A 26,458-nucleotide genomic window follows, 5' to 3' on the forward strand; every position below is an offset into this window, starting at 1 on the left:
CCTCAATCCTCTTCAGAGTAGGCACCTTGGGACCTCAAACAGTGCTCTCAGTCACCATCATCTGCCCTATTGTATTTTCCTGAATCTCATCAACAGTCTAAGATCTCTTCCTTTTCAAAAGAGAGTTTAGTTTTGGAAAAAGCCAGAAGTTTTGAGGTGCCAAATCTGGGCTATAGGGGGGTTGGTCACCTGGGTGACTTGATGTTTCATCAAAATATCTCGGCATGAGATGTGATGCATGAGTAGATGCATTGTCGTGATGAAGCTGCCAATCCCCAGTTGCCCATAGCTGCAGCCTTCTGAATCATCTCGTTTCTGCAGAGGACTGTTCAAACTTAACACAAAATCTGATGCAGATTCATTGCTCTACGCATTCAGTCATTTTGAATGCGACAACCACACAGTACACGTGCCCACTCAGCAGCATCTGCTGCCCCCACTGAGTACAGTGAAGTGTCATTGTTCATGCATGAAAATTCCAGTCCACTCTCCTTGGCTGCCAGGTTACATCGATGTCATCAAACTGTTGTCTCTATATTAACAGTGGTTGGACTTTTTCCAGAGAGACCTTAGATGGGTGTATACACACATGTATATATATATGGGTATGTCACAGGTCCTTTATACAGAAGGAGGGACAACAGAAGATGGGTTTGTAATTTCTCATGGTAATATGATCCAAATAAACTAAAATCCACAAAGGTAAAGATCATTCTGAAAATCCATCACCCACAATTCTTATTTACAGAGATTGTTTGGCTCTATTTTTTTTCCTTTTTTTTTCTTGTTGTTCAAGTACAGTTGTCTCCATTTCCCCCCATCCTCCTACCCCAGCCAATTATTTATATCACATCTATTCCAGAATGAGTCAGACTTTGATTTTCAATAACTCCTACAGTCCCTCTGTTATTGCCTCTTCAATGTCACTGGTCCTACTCCCTTAACCATTAGGATATCCACACTTTGATCTCTTTTACTCTGAACTTTAATCCATCATCCCCTGAGTCAGTGAGTGCTAACCCTCCCTCATCCTCTTTCCAACTAAATGCCTAGTTGCCAACTAAATGCCAACTAAATACAGATGGGCTCAAGGTTTCAGAAAGCACAGATTTCAGCATAATGAAGAAATTACCGTGGAAGTGTGAATTGGAATCATGTGAAGTCTCTGCTCTCAGTACTAAAGAGACAAAAGGCCACGGACCACCAGCAGCTTCTCCCGCAGCCGTCAGGAAGGTGTCCCCTGGGCACGGGAAACGTGGCTGGTCAAACTTAGTGGTTCTGCGAGTGTGACATCCACACAAGACTGGGAAGACCGTTTACCAAAACATAAATTCACTTATCATTTTATATCCTTTACATGTTAAATTAGTAATATTGTGGATATACTGGGTTAAATAATATATGGTTTAATCACTTTAGGAACTCTAAAGTTACTTAAGCTGCTTGCATTACATTTCAAATGAACAGCAGGTCAAGGTCCCACATTTCAAAGCCTTGGACAACACACTGGGAATTCCTGGCCTCCAACTGTATCTTATATAGACCTTAATGACATGTGTATCCTGTTCACTGAACTCCAAAAGATATGGTTTCTTGTTTAATCTAGCATTTAATGTATCTTGATGTAAACGCATCATGACATGTACTGTTAATTGAGCACAATCATACAGAATGTATGGTTGCTGGTACTTGATTTTTATCTCACTAGATTATCAATCTTCAGTTCTTTGAAAACTCTGCAAAGTGATCTCCAAAGTGTTGTGCATGCCTTCCAAAAGCACAGTCCCTCGCCCACGGCCCTGCCTGAACTCCAGTGTCAAGGGCTTTCCATAATCCTCACAGGCTATTAAAACTAAAAGACTCCCAGAGGACCAGAAATATAACCCAACATTCACATTATGTCTGGAAGCACAGCTGCATTTAAATTGATAAAATAAAATGTAACTTATTCTGCATCACACATCCACTCCAATGCTGATGGGAAATGCATTAGACAATACATATACATCGTTAAAGTAAACACAGCCAGTATATTATGTTATAGCACCATTTGGAAACTCAAGCAAACAATCCGGCTAAATTTCTAAATGTCAAACCTTCCGACAATAACATTTTCATCTACTCTGTGTCTTACTGTTGCTCCTTATACATTTCTCCTCCGGCATTCTTTTGAATACACATATTTGATGAACAGAGTTTATAATTTTCACAACACATAAACGTAGTGAAAGAATGCACTGCACATCTAAGGAATTCTGCAGCTCCTTGATAAACTAGCTGCACACCAGAGAAACAATCACATATTATAACCAACATTAACCCCCACTTTTTCATGGCATTACATGTCAAAACAATGTTTTCCATCACGTGACCTCCCCCAAATACCCCGCCCTGCTGGGTTCCCGTCAGTGGTACCTGTGAACAAGAACACTGCCCCGCCAGCCTGCGATCCACCCCCATCGGGCGGCATGGGCAGGGAGGGCTACCCGCAACAGACACGGGCTCGCTGACAAACGAAAGCCGCTGACCTCAGAGAGAGGATCCACCTGGTTAAAGAGCACGTGGATTTAAGTCTGCAGAAGGCCTTTAAGAGTTAACGGTTCTCCGCATGCCGGGCCAGGCGCAGAGTTACCAAAAGACTATGTTGGTGCTTCCCTGCTTTTATCACATCACCTGCCAATGTCTGAGGAAATCAGTACCATCTCAGCACAGCTCCTACCAACCCCGACACACCAGGTGAGAAGCTCTGGGCCCACTGACCTAGGGAGTTTCAAGTCTAAATGCTGCCTCGAGCCAGGAGGTTGGAACGTGCGGCAGCCAAAATCAGACCGGAAGTCACAGAGACGATTAATCCCCCCACCCACCCCCGCCCCGGCCACTGCTACTCCGCTTCCCACAGCAGTCCTGTGGTCATATTCGAGTTAAATGCAGAATCTGTACCCATTTGTGGAATCTCCTAGTTTTAAATATTGGCTATACTGCTATACTGACAAAAAAGAAGAAAAAAACACACCAGCCTGTTCATGGTGTGTGTTATACCTTCAGATTTAAAATAGCTAGGAGGACAAGAAAATCACAAACTACGGAGGGACTAGATTTACTGGGGTCCTTTCAACAGTGTGCCAGGGGGACCCTAAATTCAAATAATAAAACACGGTGTTTCCTATGGACACATAAATCTTATGTGCAGCTTTGGGGGGGAATCTGTTAAAACAAGCAGTATATCATGAACACAGTTCAAAAATCACTGGATTTAAAGTAAAACAAGAGGGTCAGAATAAATTTGCTACAGTCTGCTTTCAACCACACACCTGGAACTAGTATCCTTTTCTGACCAAAAGTGTGAAAAGTAAGCTAGCTACTGGGCAACCTCTTGAACTGCTCTGAACCCCCTGAACAGCTCTGAATGAAATCACGTTTCCGAGGAATCTTCCATATTTTGGAGTTCTTCACGGCTCTGGTCACTCAGATTGTTCGTTCAAACATAATTTGCACTGTCAAAATGTTCCAGAAGGCTCCTGGAACACTGAATTGCTGTGGCGCAGCCCTGGACAGAGGGCACCCCACTAACACAACAATAGATTTGCCCATTCTACGAGAATAAGCAGCTTCCTTGGAGTGTCCTGCGTTTGTTTACTGTTAATGAATAAAACATTAAAATTGCTATTTGGAATATAAAGCACTGTAGTTCTTGCAAATGGTAGAGCTATGCTGGCTGTAGTTTAGAGTACTAAGGCTGTTATTTATAGAATATAACTCATTATCACTATTCAAATATTGAACAAGAATAGTTTGTGTTCAAAGATAAAACTGCCACAGGGGACTATTGATATAGAAAATATGGCTGGAGAGATATGGAAAGCATATTAAAATTTATATACTGAAAATATAAAATGTATTTAATGGTATATTTAATATTCCAACAGCGTCAACTGGAATTGTAAAAGTTATATTTGCTGACATTTCAATTATAACCTTCTATTTTCAGTACCTTCAGTTCAATTCAAAATTTTTCTGCAGGCCCAAAAGTAATATACTTTATAAGGTTTCAGTAATAATAATAAATAATAATAATAATAATTTTTATTATTTGGGTTAGTGTTCATTCAGCAGATTGAAACTTTCAGGAAAAAGACCAAAAGCAAATTTGAATGTTTTTCCTCACAGGATCATCAAATTTTGACTCGAATATAGTAGAAATGTAAGACAACGTTTTGTCACGTGAAGGCTGGAGGTTCACAGTGTGTCAGGGGTTGTTACGTAATAAATGGTGGACTCAGGAGTCAAACCCGAGGATTCTGTCACCAGTGTGCTTTTAACTACTGCAGTTTATTTCCTTTTCATTATCATAAGGGGATAGAAGTATTTCAATGTATACTTACTTATATATTATATTTGTACATTTTCTGTAATGTACATACTATTTTATTCATTGCCCATAACTTTAAAACAATGTTAGAAAATGTGAACTGCATATCTAACTTAATGCTACTGTAACCCTTGATGCAATTACAATTGTTATGTGTAGTTCTCTGCACAGTTTCTGAAGTCTCCAATAAATTAAATCTTCAGTGGGCACAGAGGCCCCCTAGGGCTGACTGAAGTTACTCAGCCTTCTAGGACCCAGTTTTCTCAAATGCAAAACAGTGATCATAGCGGTGCCAAGGTCATGGCAAAGCTGTGGGAATTCAAGGAAATAACGCAGGTCAAGTGCTTAGCACAGTGCCCAGCACACCAGAGACCCTCAGCACAGATTAACTGTCATTACTGTTGTTGTTAATAATTTTATCCACCCTTGTGTCCTAGTGATTTACACGAAGTTTGGCGCGTTAAATAAATTAATGAGTGCTTTAGGACTTTTTATCCCCGTCCTTCATATACGGGCAAATGCGCCCTTTTTCTCCGCAGGCAGCCCCATCCTGCTTCCTCTGCCTCACACACTACTCTCCATCCTATTCTTCATCTGCTTAATGCCCACTTTTCATCCCAGCTTTGGCACCCTTTCTTCTTTTACGGGAAGTCTTCCCTTAAACTCAGAGCTCTTACACACCCCTGCTTGTGCTTTTCCACTGGGCTTTCTCCTTGTTAAAGCACTTACTACCTAGTCTTCTTAAGGTCATTTCACTTGCCTAACACTCCACTAGACTGCAAAACTCTTTAAGGCAGACACTACCTTTTACCACTATCGGGTATAGAACATGAGATGCTGGAGAAACATTTGTTAAATGAATGAGCAAGGACCTATTTCTATTTCCTAATTTTTATAATTCTCATCTTCCTTACCTGGTGAAACACGGGATTTGGAATTTGGTAATATTTTAGAAATGAACAAAAAGGAAAAAGACAGACAAACCAGTTTTTATTGTAATGTACAAAAAAATGTTGGACGATTTCCTCCCTAATGATAACCAAATGGCCATTCACATGTACGAAAGGTACGCATCAACATCAGTCTTTAGGGAAACGTAAATTAAAGGCACCATGAGACCCCAATACACAGCCACGGGGCTGGCAAAAGCGAGAAAACACGGACACAGCAACACAGGGCATCTGCAACTTCCACGTGCTAGTGATAAACATCTAAATGAGTACGGTCACTTTAAAACTGTTTGGCAGTGTCTCCTAAAAGAAAATATATTCCACAAGACTCAGCATTTTTACTTCTAGGAATATGGCACAAAGAAATATGGCACATGTACCCTGGCTGGTGTGGCTCGGTGGACTGAGCACGGGCCTGTGAAGCAAAGGGGCGCCGGTTCGATTCCCAGTCAGGGCACATGCCTGGGTTGCAGGCCAGGTCCCCAGTAGAGGACACAGGAGAGGCAACCATACACTGATGTTTCTCTGCCTCTCTGCCTCCCTTTCCCTCTCTAAAAAATAAATAAAATCTTAAAAAAAAAGAGATATGACACGTGTACACCAAAAGCCATTTACGAAGAAATCTTCGCAGTTGCTAAATATTCGAAACAAGAGAAATGTCCACCAATGATAAAATGAACAAATAACTCTGTGGAAGCTTTTTGATCAATTCATAAAGTAAAATATTACACAGCAATGAAAAGAACAACATGGGTGAATCTCAAGCACATAATGTTCAACGACCAAAACCAGACATGAGTGCCTGCCGTCCTCCTAAGGGGCTGAGGGACAGAAAGTCGCCCATGGTGACGGAGGTGACAGACTAGCTGACTCTTGTGCGTGGCTGCTGGTAACGCTCAATGACTACATCTGGGTGGTCATGGAGCATATTCGCTCACTTTGTGGGCCTTCATCTATTTCTGCATTTGTAGTATGTGCTCTTTCTGCATGTGAATTGCACTCTGGTGAAGAGGTGAACTAAAAATAAGTGAATAAATAAACGCCCTTACCCTAAAAAATTAAGTCAGCACAGACGATTCACGCAACTCCAGGAAGTCTGAAATCCTCTGAACCTGGCTAGTCACTTGATTCTACTTGAGATCGCACCTTGATTTTATTTCTAACTCTTCTCTTTATTGGGAAATTCTATTTTAATCTATTTGCTAAATACGCTATATATACACAGGTTTATTACTACTGCCATCAAAAGCGATGAATCAGCAGAAATGGGACAATATTTTTCTTATAAATAGAAGATAAAGGAAAGAGTTTCTCCTGAGATAAGTCAACAACTGTCTAAAGAGCTGGAAATGATAAACACCACGTATTTATAGTTATATTTACACACCTATCTCCAACAAGTCATCTGGGTTGGACTTGGAATTAACAGGCTAAAGAGCAGTGAACGACATACAAACGCAGAGGCCCTGGCGTATCAGACGGTCGGTCCTCCCTCCAAGGAGAAACCAGGAGGGGTAGGAGAGCATCAGGGCAGGCAGCTCCAGAGCTGTCCGTCACCAAGGGGCACTGCTGCCTGCTACAGAGCAGGAGGGTGTGGGGGGAGGCGGTGGGGGGGGTGGTGAAGTGGGGGGTGCACTGGATTTTTTGCGCACCAGCTCCATGCTACCTTCCAAAGCAGTGTCATAGAAGAATGTGAGAAATCCAGGTTGGAACAACCAAGGCCATGGGAAAACTTTTAAAAGTCTTTACACAGAGGCAACATCCTCAGTAAGTGAAACTTCGGGGGCAGTTTACCAATTTCAAATTAGTAATGTTGTTGCTACACAATGAATTCATTTTCAAACTGCTGTTCACTAGAAATTTTTCAGCATCTCCTTTGGTCTCCAGCCCCTCCCTTCTGTTATTCTGCTTTCTGATGCGTAATATAGGGCTAATTATCTCCTGCAAAAGTGACTTAACAGGCAGAAATACCCTAAAGGGGAGGGCACCACTGTCAAAAAGGTATGCAAAATAAACCCACACACAATTTCAGTGAGAGGGCAGAAATCACTTTTGGGAATGAGTCCTGGTTCGAAACACTCACAAATGTAGTTTTTACCAGACATCTCACTTCTGTTTCACTGGAAATTATGTTTCTGTCCAGAACATTCAAATATTTAGGCAACATGCTAGTCTTTTCATACGGGATTCATCAAGACCTACCACTTTGGAAAGGCATATTGTGTTTTTACTTTTTACTGATGCAAACAAACTATTAATGTCAGGCATGCTTTACTCGCCTAATCGAAATTACAGAAAGTGTACATATTTTTATTGTCATTCTATTACCTCTCCATATGATGGCTATAAAGTAATTGAATTTAATTCCATTTCACTGTAATTCTTTTTGGATAGCAAATATATTTATCATAAATCAGTACAATTATTTTAGAACCATCATGGAGAGCAAGCAGTTTCCATTTACATTGTTCAGAGTGAAAATTAGATTTCTCTGTCAAGAAGCCTCCTCATAATAGGGTCTTTTTAAGTTACGAGTCCCTTGCAATCGAAGATCTGTGTGTTTAAATAAAAGTAGGAAACAGAGCAATATAACTTTGCAACTCTTCTTGTAATGAGACTGAGAAATAAAACTTCTCTTTTATGGGCAATTTATGTTTCTTGTGGAAAATGCTTCCAATTTTAATATTTTAAGAAGATAAAATCTACTTCTCCACTCTTTTAACTATGTCTCAACAGAAGCAAAATAGGACTGTCTAGACTGCAAGCCACACTGAACCCCCTGGAGTTTTCTTTCCACTTCCTCAGTGACGGTGACATGAGCTCCGTCTCTGGCCCTGCACCCATCCGCTCTCATCCCGCGGCGTCACGGCCTGTGCGTTGCATGTAAGTGTCAGGCAGTCACAAAAGCTCAACAATTCCATACTCTTTCGGGAGCAAACATAAAGTGACACTCTGTTGAGCGGGGAATCCCGGGTCCTGTGGCCATGTCTGAAAGGGTTTGACACGCTGCCAAAGGAGAGTGCGGCCCGCCTTCCAAACAAGGTCATCCTTACACGGAATTTGGTGGTAAAGGAGACTACAATCCTCACATTTATATTCGTCAAAATGTCCATTCATAACTATATATAGTTCAAGGAGCAATTTCAGAAATCTTATTTAATATTTTTTTTAATGGCACGGCACACACGGACCAAAGGACCCTCTATCAAGTGAAAGAAATGCAGAAAATGCAAGCAGTCTGTGCCAGCGAGGGGCTCGAGTACTCTGTCCTGCCCCCCACCCACCGGCCTATCACCACTCTGTGGAAGAAAGAAGGCGGGCACCCTAACAACTTCAGGGCCCAGCCTACAGGATGGTAGCAGCACGTACATAACAGGCGCCGAATGCATCACACTCAAGTTCTTGGCAAGGGCAGGACATTGACAAGTGCAGTGACCTAGAATGCAGCCCCATTTTTAAGGAAGGCAACGTTAGAGCCAGGAACAGCGTGAATGAAACCTCAAGACACGTGTTTTTGGAGACTTATAATTAGGTAGAAATAGAGAAGAAAGAGGAGATTAATTAGTGTTTAGATTCTGCCATCAAAATCTGGAATGGGAAAGATTTTACAGCCTGCCACTCACTGTGCAATTGTGAAGGCAGATGACTGACAAATCTCATGGTTTTTTTCGTTATCATCAGGATCCAGAACTCTCCCAAGTCTGCTTTTACACAGCAGTGCCAAGCAAAGCCTGTCCTGGAGAATGGCAATTTCAGGTATGGGGTATGCAGAGATAAAGGAGGCATGGAAAAAAAAAAAAGGCATTTTGAATAAAACTAAAAAAAAAAATACCAAGTTGGTGTCATGAGTAAAATCCACTTAATTTCTTACTAATGAGTTCATAAAATTGCTACTTACATTTGAATGACTAGGCATTTGGCTTGATAGCCTACTCACACTCTTATTAAGAATAAAAAAGAGACGACTTAATATAATAAATCTTATTCTATTAAAGGTACTTCAGTTTAAGGCAATAAGGGTCGTGAAAGCTGACAATTGATAATTCCATGTCTCTAAAAAACTTTCAATAGAAGAGGCTACAAATAGGAAACGATACTCTTTAGATAGTGATGCAGGAGATTCTGTTGAATGAATTTCCTGGAGGGAGCAGGAGGGAGAAAGAGGAGGGGGAGGGAATGCAGGCAGGAAAGCAGACAAATGGAGGGGGGGGAAGTCGGGAGGAAAATGCAACAGAAACAGTAGCTTTGGTGGAAATTCAGAGGAGGGTTGGAGCTGACTAGTACAGGCATGGATGAGCTGACTATGGTCATCTCTACACAACCCCACAACGACACTTTTGTAGCTTCAAGTGCATCATGGTCTGTGTATTTATTTATATCAAGGAAATCAGCACACACAACAAATCGTGGCTTTTTATTCAGAAAGCTCTTTATCAGTCTGCCACTAGTTATATCTAAATTACAACGCTCCATCTCCAACCAATAATCTAGCAGTGCTACCAACTACCTCAAAAGATTTATAGGAAAATTAAATACAATACAACAAGAGTACTTAGTAGACCTACAAGAATTTCGGAGAGTTGTGACTCTTACTTTCGAAAATTAGCCATCAAGCAGAAACCAACCACAGAGTTTCACCTCGCCGATAATGAGGTCTCCTTAAAGGTCACCCCAGCTAGATCACAGGATGCAAAGAGTTGAACAGTAGCAGCTGATCAGTAGTGGAGTTTAGAAACAAAAACAAAAACGAGCAAACAGAAAGGTAGCTGTGGTCAACAGCAGGTTAGCAAACATACACCCCTGACAGTTACGCCTGCATAGAATGAAAAACTGATGCTGTGGCATTCGTTCCAAGCCCTTCTGTGAAACAAACTGGCATTAAATCTGACATTTTTATGTCGTCTTAGGTGTTTTAAATGCACTGTCATTATGTAAGGAACAGCAATAATGAGGTACTAGAAATAAGGCACAAGGAACATCACAGTATTAAAACAACCTCACTCTCAGTCAACAGCACAATAGGCACAACCCAAATGTCAAGGCTACATAGAAAAAGGTATGTTGTGACACCTGGAGCAGTGAACCCATTACATAATACAACGGTGACACTCACTACAGAAAAGAATTTCAGAAAAAGAACTTAATTGATTACTTGATGTATGTATTTCTATTTGCAAAGCAAAATTTTCCCTTGGCTAGCTAAATAACCGTACACATGTGCATCTGCACACACACGAAGTGTCCTCTCTACGGACACGCTTCACTCTCATCCCCAAACAGCCACCAGGCACCGCGGCCCCTCTGTGCCCCCTCTCCTGTCGGGTGGCATTTCCCCTGTTCCATTTCTTCTCACTGCCCATGTCTTCCCCTTCTACACTTTTCCAACTTTATACTTTCATGCTCATCTCCTTAATGTGGTCCCACAACAAGTCTTTCAAAAGCAGAAAAGTTAATGGTACAGAGAAAAGGAGGGAGGGAGTAATTCTAAAATACCCACCGACCCACATCCTGGCACAGATAAAAGCCGCCGGTGACTACTCACTGCTCCAATCCCTCCCAACACACACATAACTTACTGGCCCCCTTTCTCAAAGATGTTGGGGGGAAAGCCTTATATTGTGAAAAGAAAAGAATCAGATAATGAATTTGTTTTTGCATTGCTGAACCTACCAGTAACCTAAGACTATCCATTACATATTTTTTTTTAAAAAGTCTCAAAAAACTTGAAAAGTGTAAGTATCTCAGCTATCCACTGGAATATAAATACCTTAGACCAGTATTTCTCAACTTTGGCTGCACATTAGAATTCTTAGGAGCTTTTAAAACTCCCTCTGAGCCCTGGCTGGCATGGCTCAGTGGATTGAGTGCCAGCCTGGTGAGCAATTGAAAGGGTGGACAGTTCAATTCCCAGTCATGGCATATGCCAGGTCCCCAGTAGAGGGCGTAGGAGAGGAGGGGAAATTGATGTTTCCCTCCCTCTTTCTCTCTCCCTTCCCCCTCTCTAAAAATAAATAAAATCTAAATTAAATAAAAAATAAAAGTAAATAAAACTCCCTCTAAGCCATCTGAGTCTCTGACCAATGACACGAAAACCTCTGGGGACAGCATGTAGGCACCAGAAAGTTCTTAAGTCACCCAGGTGATTCCAATGTGCAGCCAGGGCTGAGAACTACTGCTCTAGACCTGGGGTTCTTACTCCTTGTTCTCTACCAGTGAGTCTCAACCTTAACTTCACAGTACCCCCGATTCCCATTGAAAGCTTTTAAACATACAGATGCCCAGGCCCCACCCTACACCAACTGACTCAGAATCTCTGGGAATAGGACTCAGGAATGAAAACACTTTCCCACAAGTTACTCTCCCGAAGCTACGGTTGACAACTAGTGTTCTTCAACTACAGATCCACGCTTACGTTCTTGGAAGTCTTTATCATAACTGTCTCTATTTTACATTCCACCTTGGTGCCATTTTTAGTAGTATTAACCCTTAAGGAACCTTAAAATCATTAAAATGCTTGCTTCAAGAAGACTACCAGAAAGAAACTCAGGACTCTCGTTTCTTGGCACGAGGATCAGTTTCCCGGTCTGCTGTGACAAATCACAACTTAAAGCAGCAGATCTCGTTCTCTCACAGCTCTGGTGGTCAGAAGTCCAAAGACAAGCCTCGGGCGAGCCATGCCCCACGTGAGGGCCGCAAAGGAGAACACGTTCCACGCCTTCCCTTACTTTCTAGTGTTGCCAACAATCCTTGGCATTTCTTGGCCTGAAGACACATCACTTCAATCTTGCCCTCCATCGTTACGTGGTGTTCTCCCTGTGTGTCTGTGTCTCCTTTCTTAAAAGGACAAAAGTCCAGTAGGGCCCACCCTGTTCCAGTGTGACCTCGTCTTAACCAATTACATCTTCCACAACCCTATTTCCATACAAGGTCACATTCTGAGCTTCCAAGAAGGACATGAATTTTAGGGGGACACCACTCAGCCCAGTACAGCAGGAAAAAAGGGGGGAAAAAACCAGCAACTACGGCCAGAAGCATTAGATATTGTGAACAAGTAGTAGAACAGCCAAGTTTCTAGGGACCTCAAAGACAATGAAGGGGAATGTACAAAATAAAGCTAGGGTTAAGAGTGTCCCTAAAAGATAATGTGGAAAGGGATTTCAAGCCCGGACACTCTGTCACACTACGAGTGCAATGGAACCTTCCAGATGCAGACTCTGAAATATCAAGCTGCCCATGTATTGCAACTTTCAGACCCATCTATCTGCTGTCGGCACTAAAACAATACTCCTAAAAGTTCATATGAAAACTCAAGCAATTCCCAGTAGATACACTGCCGCATGTAGGGTTACAGTGCTAGAACCATAATCTAATGGGCTGGGGCATTACAGGGGAAATGTGCTTTGTAGGATTAACCACCTCTAACAAGCACACACTGCAGGGAATCATATTTCAGGGGAAATACTTCCTGATGTCCAACTTCACATACCCAGCAAAGTAATAAATGCTCCATGATTTAGCACACTGGTTATCTATCAAATGTTTTATATATTTAATGAACCTCATGAGGTACAGTTAGCACAGAATTTTTGTTTCCAGTAACTAAATAAGAGCGTATGAATCATGTTGCCATGCTCAAAAGCTTCTTTGTGAGACTCCAAAGGCCTGGTGCTGGTAGCAGTGCCCTTGATCACAGACAAGGGAAAAGGAGAGAGAACACATGAATACATGCAATGCAAAAACCCTTTGACCAAAATCATAATTCCACTGTTAAAAATTAGTTGCTTCCAATATATTTCATCTTCTGTGGCCTTAAGTATCCTATAAAGAAGTATTCTTCATTTAAACACTATTTTAAGGGAGATGGGTAGCCAAATTTTGTTTTAATGAATGAAAATGCATTAAGGAAGAAAAAAAACTCTCTAAAACATTGAAAATTAGGAGAAATTCCAAGTAACCAAAGAGATTTTTTATCAATTAAATTATTTCGGCTTCAGTCGACTATAAATATTTGAACTGCTACAAAAAACAGCACCCACCTCCTCTCTGACAGTTTTCTAATTTTAATAACTCACTGTATTCCTAAATGCAGTAAGATCTAAACATAAAGAAGGCAGTAGTCTCCCTGCATAACATACATAGCTCAGGGAGGAAACAATCTCTTCCACTTACGAGGCTGACATTTAATTTGATCTCTGACAAACACTTTCAGGTAATAATTTATGTATAGTAGAGTTTAAAGCAGCAAACTCCCTCGGGTATTTAAAATACCTTAGAAGTCATGACGAATGCAAGGGGACTGCATCTCCACTGCTTGTCTCGCTTACTCTGTTTGATGGCAGTGGTTTTGAGTACAGGTGAGGAAATAAATCCTTCGGTTTGGCTGCAATACTTGGAAAGAAGCTTAAAGCAGTTTAATAACGGGAGCAAGATTAAACCACACTTCTGAAAAGAAAAAAAAAAAACAAAGGTGGCAAAAGGAAGTGCCTTTATGCAAATGCCATTCCTTCCCAGTTACTTCTACTTTCCAATTAAAGAAACCTGTGTTGCTAACTCCACCCAGAGGAAGTGTCCAAATACATTCCATGCCTCATTTACTGCTGTCTTCAAACTGATTTTGAAGGTTCATAATCGTGCCAGCAATTGGTTATGAACATTAGTACGTTACACATACTGGACATTTTATTTTGGTTTTTTCATAGTTTAAAATATCAACCAGTAGTCTAAATAGGTGCAAAGGTCTGGTACCTCATTGCTGTAGGTCTGTCGAGCCCATAGTAATAGCTTTCTGACATATAATTAAGCATGAAAGATACACAAGGGAATACAGATATGAAGATTATGTTCTGCCTTTTTATAAATAGTCACTGTCATAAATACAAAATCGTGCAGACTATATCATCAATCAATAAAGCAAAATGAAATGAATTAGATTGATCTGATGAGTAACCAGATGACTGCAGATATATCTAAATGAAGAGACCGAGTAGATACATCAGGCATCTAATTTGATTACAGCCATATATACTCACTCCATTACAGTCCCTACAATAGAAAGAAATACTATTTGGAAAATACAAACATTACTTCCTTAAATAATTTAGATTTGCTAAAAATTTTCCGATAATGTAGATGAATTTTAGGTACCCTTACTCACAACTTGATGGTATTAATAATCACAATTCATGACAACTGAAATATATCCACAGTTGTCAAATTCACATTTGTATTTTTATAAATTATTATAAATGACTGCACATAGATTGCAAATAAAACCCATGAAAAAAATCATCTTTGCTTTAAGAACTGGAGAAAATAAAAAGGTCTCTATCTATAGCAGAGGAAAATCAGGTTTAAAAGAATCTGTCAATAGTTCAACTACCAAAATACACATTAAAAAAAAGGTGGAAGAGGACAGAAATCAGTTAATTCAAAAAAGTGAAAGAGTTGCAAATCAACTTCTTTTTTAGCTTCATTCTTCTCTAATAAAATTTTACATAATTCCCTTGGAAGCTTAAATTACACAGTGAATAAAAATCACCTTAAATTGTATGTTACAAAATGGCTAAAAGGTCAATTTTATGTCATATGTACCTTACCAAATTACAAAATGAAGATGAAGTGATATTTACACTTTTATTCATAAAATAAGAAAGGAATGGTGTTTGTCTTTGTACATACATATGCACATACATACAAATGCACAAATGTACATACATATGCACCTATTTCAAAGTTAAGACAGTTATGTGAAAATATGAGAATTAAACTCTACTCTTACTGTTTGAAGCCAAGAAGCAGGTCCTGTTTATCTCTGAATTTCCATTATTTAGAAAAATACTTTGTGCAGTGTGAAAAGCTACAACTTTGTCAAATAAATATATAAAAAATGGGTAAAATGATGAATTTTATGTCATGTGTATTTTACTACAATAAAAAATAAATCACCTGACTTGGAATCAAATATCAGTATTATTCACCCTGATTTCAATCCAGCTGACTCTGAACCTCAATTCCAATCTTGTGTAATTTGTGGCTGGAATATGGTTACATGGATTTTTAAATTTTCTAGCCACTCTAATCTCAGACCTTTGGGAGGTCAAAAGGTAAGGAAGGAAGGAAGGGACCCCCCCCCCCCCCCCCCGTGTGTACTGAGGTGGTCAGCTGGTCCCACAAGGAAGTCACATGGCCCTGAAACTTTTCAGGTTCTTTCCTGTGTGAATCTGGACCTGCCCCGGGCCTGCCTCTGGTTTCAGGCAGGAAGCGGTGCCACTGAAGTGCACATTCATGCGGGGAGGTTGCAGGCCTGGGGCTGCTGGGCTCCACAGCAGGACAGAAAAAAACCAGCGTTTTTTTTTTTTCTTAAAAATAAAATAAAGAACAAAGAAAAGGAGATGCAGAGTTAGTCAGACCAAAAATACAAATCAAGTGGATGTCAATAAACCTAAAGGGCAGGCTATTTTACCACTTACAGAATTCGCAAAGATTTGGAAGGCAGTGAAAAACCAACGTACATTCCCCTCCATACTTCTGTATGTTTCTCCCTGATCTGCTTCTTCTTATTTACTTTTCTCTCTAGTTCTCGCACTTTCCTGCTTTAAAAAAAATGTAATGATACATCTCAAGTATATTCCCTTACTCGTTTATGTCTCTTCATCCAACACGACTACATTTTTGTCTTGGGGGAAAAGAGTGTCAGTAAATACTGAGATCTGTCCTGCAAATTAGAAAAAAACAGAGGGCAAGCTAAGGAGAAAGTCTCTGTGTAGTTTGCCCTAACAGTAAAACTAAACATAAAGATCCCCTACAGCTATTTTTAGATGCTCATAAAACAAAAACAGTGGTTTCCAATTCTGTATTTGGTAGCTGGGGCTTCAGACAGAAATGAGCTTAATGCAAATGTTACACTAAGTCAAATAATCAGTAATTGGATCTATAAGCAGGAGGTATTTTTAAAGGTATTTTTAACTTCAAAGACCTTAAAATTTTTCTGTAAGTAGTTTCAACTACATGCATAAAATTCATCACATAAAAAGTCAACAAGTAGCACTAAAGAGTTTTTCTTTAAATTAGTTCTAATTATGTGTGCTTTATTATAACTATACAACTAACTTCAGAAAAATCACAAAATGTAACCATCTGGTTCAATCAGAAACTAAGTATGCCTCAGCAAGTTCATTTCCATCCCTGGCAAAAAACTAACGAAAGGTGACATATACATCGCATCAATAAATTAACCAGTTTAAAACAAATACCCATTATCTCCATGGCTAGGGAGTGATCAAAATGACTTCACTCATACATTGCTTCTCACAAGACCACCTACCGGAACCCAGCCGAAAGGCACTCATGTGTCATGCTGGAAATTAGTCCATAGTTTTTGACCCAGTAATAACATTTCTTAATTAATTCTATTTTTAAAAAAAGAAAAAAACTATAAGTATAGAAAACTCATTGAAATACAATTTGCAACCTAAAAGCTCAAAACAGTTCACCACAAGGAAATGGCCAATTTCATTATAGTAAAACAACATAATGGACTATTACGCTGCCATTATAATCTGCATCTGAGAAAAATGGTGGGGGGAGAGCAATATTAAGTAAAAATGACCTGCATGTGAGGAAGCATTAGTAAAATACACAAAAACATTTGTTTAATAAGTGTGGTGTGATGCCTTGAGTAAGGCTTGTTTTTTCCTCTGCCTTAGTCTGCCTTACTGACATCACTTCATAATGCTTCTGTAAGAAACAGATACAGTATGTATTTTTATATTTCCTAATATTATTTTTAAAACACTAATATCAATAAAGAGATTTCAAATGGCAACGTTTATTGAAAAACTATAAAGATTAATAGGATTTAATAGTAAATATTGTTAACAAAGATTTATTAAATAACTGTTATTAATAAATAACAAATAATGTGTTTATCAAGCAAGATTAATAAAGATTACTCATCACTCCTAGAATTTGTCTCTATTAATAAATAATACAATAAACATGGTCCTCAGGGGGAAAATGCTTCAAGATTTAAACTGTTCAATTAGTTTTTATGTTAACAGAATTTTAAAAAGCATTTTACTATGTGCTGCAGAGTATTACAGTAAGAGGAAAAAAGTTAAAAACATCACATCATTTCAAGAGAAATATAATAAAAAAATAGAAAAATAAAATTAAAAAGCATTTTCCAAATATTGTAAAGGCTACATATAGGACCAATTATGAAATGGACATGCTTGAGCAACTACAAAACTCTAGAGAAAAACCAGCAATAATGTATGATGTATAAAAAAATTTGCAATGATCACTATTATTATTATTATTACTATTACTACTAATAGTTAACATTTAGGGGAGTAGGAGGATGGGCAAAAAAGGTGAAGGGAACTAAGAAGTACAAATGGCCATTAACAGAATAAGCTGTAGTTTCATAACAAGCACAGCGATGCTTACTAGAACTATTGTGATCAGTTCATGAGGCACATAAACATCCGATCACTGTATTGTGCACTAAAAACAACACAATAGTGTGTCAACTATAATTTTTAAATAAATTTTAAAAAATCTGTTAATGTGTTCAAGTACAATTGTCTCCATTACCCTTCCAATCCCCCCACTCCACCCATATCTACTGTCCCCCTTCAATCCTGCCCGCCTTTGGCTTTGACCGTGTGACCTTTAAACATGTTCCTTGATGATCCTTCCTCCCTGCTTTAAAAAAAAATACTTAACATTCATTTGAGTACTAATATACCTAGACACCCTGCGAGATGTTTCATATAGTTATCAATTCACATTCAGTATAAAACTATCAATGAGGCAATTCTAGTAACTGCAGGTTATAGATGAGGAAACTGAAGCTCCAGTTAGAAATCTAACTTGTCCAAAGGTTTATGTGGAGACCATGCAATCCCTAACAAATGCTGGAAGTAGGACTTGAACCAAGTTTTGATCCTTTATTACGTACGTTCTCCAAAACTTCAGAAAGTAAACATTTATAAATCATATAAAACCAATACATATATTTCTTTATATAGTCCCCCTAGATTTGCTTTCCCTCAGCTGTTTTTTCTGTTCTTCTGGAATAGGAAGAGCTGCTCAACCACATGACAAGAAAATTTATCGTGATCAGCCATCTTTATTTTTGACATATTTCCTATGAAATGGGTCCCACTGGGTATTTTATTTTTAAGATCATGAAATTAATACAGGCATGTTTCCTGATCCATTTACCCTTTATGTTGGACTAGCTACCCCAGGAATAATTTGCCAGAATATACTGGATCAGACATGTTTTCAGTTTTTGCTTTGGTGCATAAGCCACTTGGGATTTCTAAGGAATAATGTATGATGTATAAAGGTGCGCCTAAGAGGAAAGATACATTTGATGTGAACCCCATGAGAAGGAATTTATTTGCTGAGGTGGTTAACAAAAGGTTGACAAAAGGCCCAAATTTTATAAATAATAAAAGCCTAGGGGCCCATTTGCTGCTGGGCTTCTCCTATAATCTGTGTACGAGGAAGAATCCTAGACTGAAAACTTGGCTCCCCACACTATGCTCTGCTTGTTGCTGACATCTGAGTCAGTCACTAGGGGGGGGGGGGGGGGGGGGGCCCTGGCTTTGTCTTTCTACCAATGGACTGAGACCTGCCGACCAGTCACAACTGCAGGTTAGATACCTCATGTACAGAAAAGGAACCTAACTGGGGACCTGGGTGGGAACTTGTGCTAAAAAGGCAGACTCCTCTTTGTCTCGGTAAAACCCAGTTTAGGTTGCTGCCTGCACTGCGTGCTGCCCCGCTGCCTCGCAACTGCAGCTCAAATAAAAGCTTCCAATTCTTTATTACGGTCTAAAAGTAGTTTTGTTTTGCAGTATTTAGGAAGATCGATGAGTCGGTTTGTGCATCTTGTACACCCAGTATTACTCTTACTATTTGTTCTCACATATTTTTCTAAGCATGTCTTGTTCTACACAGAAGGTAAGTCTTGGCCTCTAGAAAGAGCCTGTTTTTAATCAGCTCCTGCACAGTTAGCTCCCTTCCTAAACAAAATCACTGCTTTCCTATGTGGGTTAAGTTCTGTAACTTAATCTCCCAAGAGTATAACTTACTAAATCTTACCTCTAATATAGACCACGGTGAAGTGCAGAACCAGAGCCAAGTGCAAGGCAGTGGAAGAGAAGTGTGGGGATAAAAGAGAGTGGCTACTTCAGGCTCACCGACGGATGAGTCTAAGTTCTTTGTAATTCTGCATTTTCTTATAAATAAATGTGAATTTTACCCCTGTAACTCTCTGGTAGATGTTTTTATATCACATTTAAAATGTTTTAAGTCATTATTTGTCTTGAATTACCTGAATAAATTGATGGCCAAACATAAGCAGTCAGGACGCTCGCCAAGATTCCTACATCTGGAACTGGAATGAAGCTGAGCCAGGGCTGAAAAGTGGGGCAAGGGGCATGTTTTGGTTTGCGGTAGAGGGCTCGCGGGCAAACAGGAAACCAAGGAGAAGTTCACCAACAATGCAGTCCACTGAGGATGGAAGGGCTACTTCTTAGGATAAAGCTGAAAAGAATCAGGAAGGAGCCACTGGAGAAAGCCAGGCAGTACTCTGCCCACACAGGGAAAACGCTGTGGCCCCACCTCTCTGTCCCTCTGGCTGAATCACACAGGGGCTTCACCCACACCATTCTCGGGTCCATGAAACACCAATGGCTTTCATCAGCAAAGGGCTATCTCGCCTTAGCTGAAGATGGGTTTTCAGAAAATTTTAAATTACCTACATATGGAAGGGACAAAAAAAACCAACTCTGAAAGCTCCACTGTTCCAGAACAAAAACCTGGCTGTCTTTCGCTTCCCTCCCACACCCTCCCTGACCCTGGCCCACTTCCAGTCAATATAATTTATAGAGAAAACGATTGTATTCTATAGATAATATTCAAGCCACTTAGCATCGCACCATGGAAGCTTATGGCAGACCATAAAGAAAACATTTATATGCTAATGCAGACCACAAAAGCAGCATTCTGCCATAGCTCTATGTCTCTTTTACTTAAAGGTAACATTGAAGCTAACAGTGCTGAAGGCTTTGAAAGACTTATCATGAAAATCGCAAGTTTGGATATTTTTCTTCCTATACCACTTAACAAATGAGGAAATCTTAACAAGGTAAAGACGTTGCCTAACATCACAGAGATGAAAGCAAGTGATTAAGGTTGGACTCAACTTCATGCTCTCCAATTTCAAACTGAATTTTGAACCACTACACTATACTATAAATAGTTAAAATCTACTTTCTGGAATTTTTGATATCTGAAAGGCACCATATGGAATAAAAATAGGAGGCAGAGGAGGAAGTGTGCACCAATAAGTACAAGGCATTATTATGCTATACCCTGGATCTACAAAGATTAGGTTAAACCGTCCCGGTCTTGATGGGTTCACAGACAATTCACCCTTCCTTCTAGACGGAAACCTCCCTTTGTCCACCAATCCCCACCTTCACGCTCTTTTGAAATTCTCACTTTCTCCATACTGCCTTCCTTAACTAAGTCTCCCTTCGTATTTACTCGATCAGTCTAGCTTTGTATCTGATATTGTATGTGATTTAAATTCCATTCCTGCCATTTCTTTTGTTCCAATGGCTTTGTGCATTAAATTTACATTCAACAAATACAGAGATGGTGTCTTGTACTTTGTTCTGAATGACCAGTTGTGCCAACAATACACCGTATGTTGAACACCAAGTATATAACTCAGTTTGATAGGAGAAGATCTCAGGTGCAGAGAACTGGATTAATCTTAATTCTAGGTTCATGAGAAACTATCATCATAGGTCTCTTGCACTTAGAGTATATGTATGTTACTGGTAATGATCTAGTTTTTGTATGAGGCATAAAATTGTTCATTATTTTACTAATGAAAACAAGCAACTTGATTGAAAGCATCACTATAAAAGAGATGTGATCTTTTACCAAGCCAAAATTTATGACTTTTTATATATGCCCTTAATATGCTACCTGTTAAGTCACAGATCACCTTACTTTCATATATAGAGTACATTACAAAACAATTAAATAAAATAGTCAACAGAACATAAACATATTACTTCACGTTTGCTATGTTATTTTTATAGTCACAGCAAAAGATCAAGTGACAACTTATTTACCTTACTTAAGAAAGGGAGCTGAAATATTTATACATCACTAACAAAAATCAATATTCAATTTGCCAAATTAAGAGTCTTTCATGTTGCAATAAAAGATTTTAAATATTTTTTTAAAAAGCATTTCAAAGATTAAATGACCTAACTGGTAATTTACTGTTCCACACCATCTTTTCCCAGTAAGTGCGTATCTTCTTAAAAACACGTGTGTGCTTTTGAATTTTCACTCAGTTATTCATATACAGGATGGGACAAAAATACCTTTTTAGTTGTTCATATGGAAAAATAATACAATTAGTAAACAACACGAGAATAAACTCTGCATTTCTCATCCTCACAACTATAAACCTACTTTTGTTCCACCCTATGTTTCAAGAGATAAAACGCTACTTAAGATGTTGGGTGAAGCAAGGCAAGTGTTTCTCTTTCTCTTTCTATTCATTATTTTAGGCAAGTAGTAGGAAATAACCCCCTTCGGGAATTATTATAGAAGAAATTTTTTGACTGAGGTGGGAAGTCAAACTACATGAGTGCGAAGCACCAACCAAACCCAAGTTTTGGGGTGAAGTGCTCTGTTCACAAGGGTGTAGAACACCGATCTGACTGGGCAGCTCTTCTATCTCTCATGTAAAATCCATTAAATACTCTTAATGTTATCAGAATAGTTTGAAAACTGAGAATAAAATCCTGTGATGTGTAACAGGTACGTCCAAACGTGTCAGACACAGGCTCTTCTTGATTAAAGGACTTTTCCCTTAATATATAAAACTAAAGAGAAACTTCTAGAAAACAAATACAATTAAGCTTTGTAAAAGGCCTTGAAGAAAAACTTGTTTAATGTACATGCTGTACCTTCTACATAAATGCTTCACCGTGGAAGCTCTCTGTAACCTACCTCGGGTCACCTTACTTCCCACAGCCCCTGACTGCACACTACTGAGCCACAGGCCTGCCCCTATTCTGCTCATTCTTGCTTCTGCCACTTGCTCAGCTACTAACCCATCCCAAGTTCAGCGTCAGCCCCATGCTTCCTTTCTCCATACACCTTCCCAAGTACACATGAGTATTAGTCAACATTATCCACTTTACATACAACCCTACCCTCACAAGGTGGACTCATTTCTGGATTTTCTTCTGAAGTTTACAACTCACCACCTGATTATATACTGTCTTAAGTATGGACTCCCATTTCTTACATTTTCTTTCCACCACTAGATTGTTAAGTCTGCATTTTACATTCTTCTTTATCCCTAGAAAATCTTGGTATTCAGTAAATACTTGATGGCTCAGTAAAAATATTAAATTACTGATAAGACTTTTTTTTCAAGAAAAGTATTTACATTTTAAAACTAATATATGTGTTTAATGTTCAACTGTTTTTTCTTTAACCCTCAGTTTTTTGGTATCTGAGAAAATATCAATTACTAATTCCTAATGTCCAACACCTCACAAATGTTACTAAAAATGCCACCTGCACTTGCTAATCATTCACACATTTTTCTTCATCTCTTATGAAATAACGCTTGACAAACATACAAATCAAAACTGGTGCTGCCTGCCCTTCTAAAAACCACTCTTTGTTATTTAATACAAACATAAAATAGCTTTGCTTTTTTTCTGATTAGAAAAGTTCTAGATGCATACATACCCCAAACCCTCAGATAATGCCCACGAGTATAAATAGGAAGGTTTAAAATCACTTGAGATACTCGTGGCAGATAGTAAACACCAGCACTGTTATCACATCTGGTGTCTGCCCTTTCAGAGATGCGTACGCACGCACAGAGGTACAAAACACGCAAGCTGCTCATTAAATCCTGGCTTCCTGCTTCCTACGGCTCTTTAGCCCCCGATGATTCTGTTTACTAATCTGTAAAGTGGGCTAATATTTACTCTGAGGAACACTGTGATCAGTAACTAAGATAAGAAAGGAAGGCAGTTAGCAAAGTATGTAACATACAGCAAATTTTCTAAGTCCCTCTATGTCCTTGATATGAAGGCCTTTTCAATATGTGTCCCTCAGTTGGAAGTACCTGGTAGACAAACTTCCTGGTTGATAAATTCAAAAACATTTTAATGCCAGTGTAGTGCTCCTTATATCAATGGACTATATTTATTCCACTAGGTGCTGGGCATTTTGACTGCTTCCCAATTTTTAATAACAACAACTCTGGTGAACATAATTGCAGCCAAATCTTTGCACCTTTCATAATTACACTTTCAGAGTTCATTTCCAGAAGTAAAATTTGAGGTACAAGTTTTTAAATGTTTATTCCTCCTACCCTAGGAAGGTAAGTGCACACCTGCTCTGTCAGCGCTTACACACGCGTGTTGACCATGGCGCCCTCCGTATTTGGTAGGGCCATCTTTTTATCTTACCCAATCTGAAAGCAGAAAAAATGATTCTACTCTGTACTACCAGTGAGGTAAAACATCCATTCATCAGTTCACTAGTCTTTGTCTTCTTTTGGGAAATCCCTGTTTAAATCTTCTCCCATCTTTATTTTGGGGCAGCTGCCTCATTCAGGCTAACAGTTTTCTTCCTTAAAAATATTAAATTTTCACTGTCACACATTACAGATAGTTTTTTCCAGATCATGGTTTTACTTTTACATTTACAAAGATTTTTATTGCAGAGATGTGTTTAATTTTTCAGTCAAGCATATCAATCTATCCAGGATTTCTGGATTTGGTGTCTCTCTAGAAATATCTCCTTCATCCAGATTTGTAAAAGTATTCGCCTAAATCTTACTTTAGTACCTTTTGCATCTTCCTCTGATTCCGTTTTTATGAAGCAGAGCATTAGGGAGATGTATTTGACATCTAGAGTGTCATTCTGAAAATATCTCGTTTGCACAAAGCATAAGGCCTCGGCAGATCACTGCATTAAGGATAATATACCAGCAGCTTGATCTAAGCTTCCAGAGTAGAATACCTAACACGGCACATTATATGCACAGGCTTCATATTTGTATCCTGGTTCACATGCCTCTGTGGCGCTTTGCAGGACTATCTATCCCACAGCTCACTCCACACCTGTACGCAAATAGAACTTGTTCATGGAAAATGGTCTCACGAGGTCCCTGGTACAAAGTGCTAAGGCCTTTTCCCTTTATTCTATAGCAGATCTCAGTTGGAAAGGATGCATCTATTTGCATTAATTTGATGACAACTTTTGACCCCCAAAGTAGTAGCTGACATATATACAGGAGATCCCGGGAGGGAGGGCAGGTCCAGAGATAGCTTTGGTTTCTTGTTGGTTCCCATTAGTTTATTTTGCTAAGAAAAACAGAAAGTCAGGCTGAGGCCAAACATAATGCTGGTACATAGTCCTTCTTTGGAAATAATCAATATATCCCTCACACAATTTTAGAAAAGCTAAAGAGGGTCATAATCATTCTAAAAATTCATTCCTGATGGGTTGATAAGAGGACTACACATTTCACCCTAAATCATCTGAAAGAGGACTACATATTTCACCCTACAGCGATCAGCTGAATTATGTTATTTCAGTATCATTTCATGTTCTTAAAAATACATAAATACCAGCAGCCTTTCAAGCTCTTTTCAGTTTTAAATTACTGTACACAAAAGAAATAAAAAACACTTCATTTGTATGACGGGTAATCAAACAACAATAACTCAAATCTGTATAGAGTTTTTCATTCTGTAGAGCTTTTTTATAAACACTGTTTTATTTAGTATTAGCAACTTTAGTGCAGGGCAGGGATTTTAGTCGGAGAAGGAACTCAATCTGAATGAACTGATCTAGTGAGTGGAAGGACTTGAACCCAGGACACCTCACCACGCCTCAAATCGAGGTCATACACGGGCCACCCAGCACACAGCCGAATCCCTACCTCCTGCCTCTCTGAATGCTCCCTTCTTCGAACCCCATCATTCCTCAACTTATGAACCATCTTGATATCCATGTGCACTAAGTCTTCACAGACTGCACACAGGCCACTTCTACCCTGCCTATAATGTATTCCCTGGGTGCTTAAACATCCCAGAGCCAATGATTTTGCATCACTGGCAAATCACTTCCTCTCCCACTTACACTTAAATCCTCTGAAGAGACTACCAGTTCTTCAAAGATAAAGGCTTTTGTAACTTCCCACAGTACCAAATGTAAGAGTTAGAAATTGATTGTTAATAAACTGGAACAGGGAGGTTATGTTCCAAAAAATGAAAAACAAGCTATTTTTAAAAGCCTCGCCTGACACTAACCCAGACATGGCGTCCCCGCGCCCACCAGCAGGCTCCCGGATCCGCTCACAGTGCACACACAGGCACACAGAACACGCCCAGCCAGGACACTGTGTTCTCAAGATAGACGGAAGGTTTTTTAAAAACTGAGGAGGTGGCGATATTTTTCTATCCCAAGGCCCAGGGAGTGTCGCCTGGAGGCTTTTCTTTACCAAACAGGTTTTTCATGCTAACTTCTGCCCAGCAGGAGCTCCAGGGTGGGGCCAAGGGAGGCTGGAAGGAAGAAAAGTAAGAAGCAGAGTCAGCGGGAGAAGGTCCTTTCACTCCCCAAGATGAAATTCCAAAGATACTTCCGCTGCTTCCTTTAGGAGCATAATAAAATGGGAAAGAATAAGCAGGTGAGGGAAGAAAGAGGGAGAGTCTGTGCCTTCTCTGTCATGCCAAACACAGGTCTCACGGTAATGAATTTATAGCCCAAGCGTCATGCTGTCTATTTTTATCTTTCTGAGGACAGTAAAAGATGTGCGTTTTCAGAACTCCCAACTATTTCCTAAACAAAAGCCTTTCATAGCACCTGGTTTTCTCCCATCTACACCCAAACTTCCTTCTTCCCTACAGAAACATGGCAGTTACGTCTTCCCCAACCTGCCAGGTTCACTCCAAGGGACGATTCCCTTTGGACACAAGCAGCACATACAGGTGCACTTGGCCTGCTGCGGGAACCCATCTTTACGGCTTCAGTTACTCACAGCTGTTAGAATCCACTG

The 26,458-nt window shown here is 39.5% G+C and overlaps 1 protein-coding gene across 8 annotated transcripts in view; it reads right to left on the minus strand.

Moving 5' to 3' along the window:
• The window catches only part of KLF12 (KLF transcription factor 12), a 421,617-nt gene that overhangs the window by 301,946 nt on the left and 93,213 nt on the right, over nucleotides 1-26,458 (minus strand). The window contains exon 1 of one of the 8 annotated variants that reach the window (XM_053665634.1): nucleotides 19,670-20,153. The exons of 5 other annotated variants lie outside the window; for them this stretch is intronic. The gene's annotated coding sequence lies outside the window, so the exon portion shown is untranslated. Of the gene's footprint in view, nucleotides 1-8,942; nucleotides 9,056-13,587; nucleotides 13,607-19,669; nucleotides 20,154-26,458 lie in introns of those variants that run through there. 2 more of the 8 variants (XM_037153241.2, XM_037153242.2) reach the window with 2 other exon arrangements.

This window comes from Artibeus jamaicensis, unplaced genomic scaffold (assembly GCF_021234435.1).
Source record: "Artibeus jamaicensis isolate MK-2021 breed Jamaican fruit bat unplaced genomic scaffold, CSHL_Jam_final contig_415, whole genome shotgun sequence".
In the NCBI taxonomy this organism is placed as follows: Eukaryota; Metazoa; Chordata; class Mammalia; order Chiroptera; family Phyllostomidae; genus Artibeus; species Artibeus jamaicensis.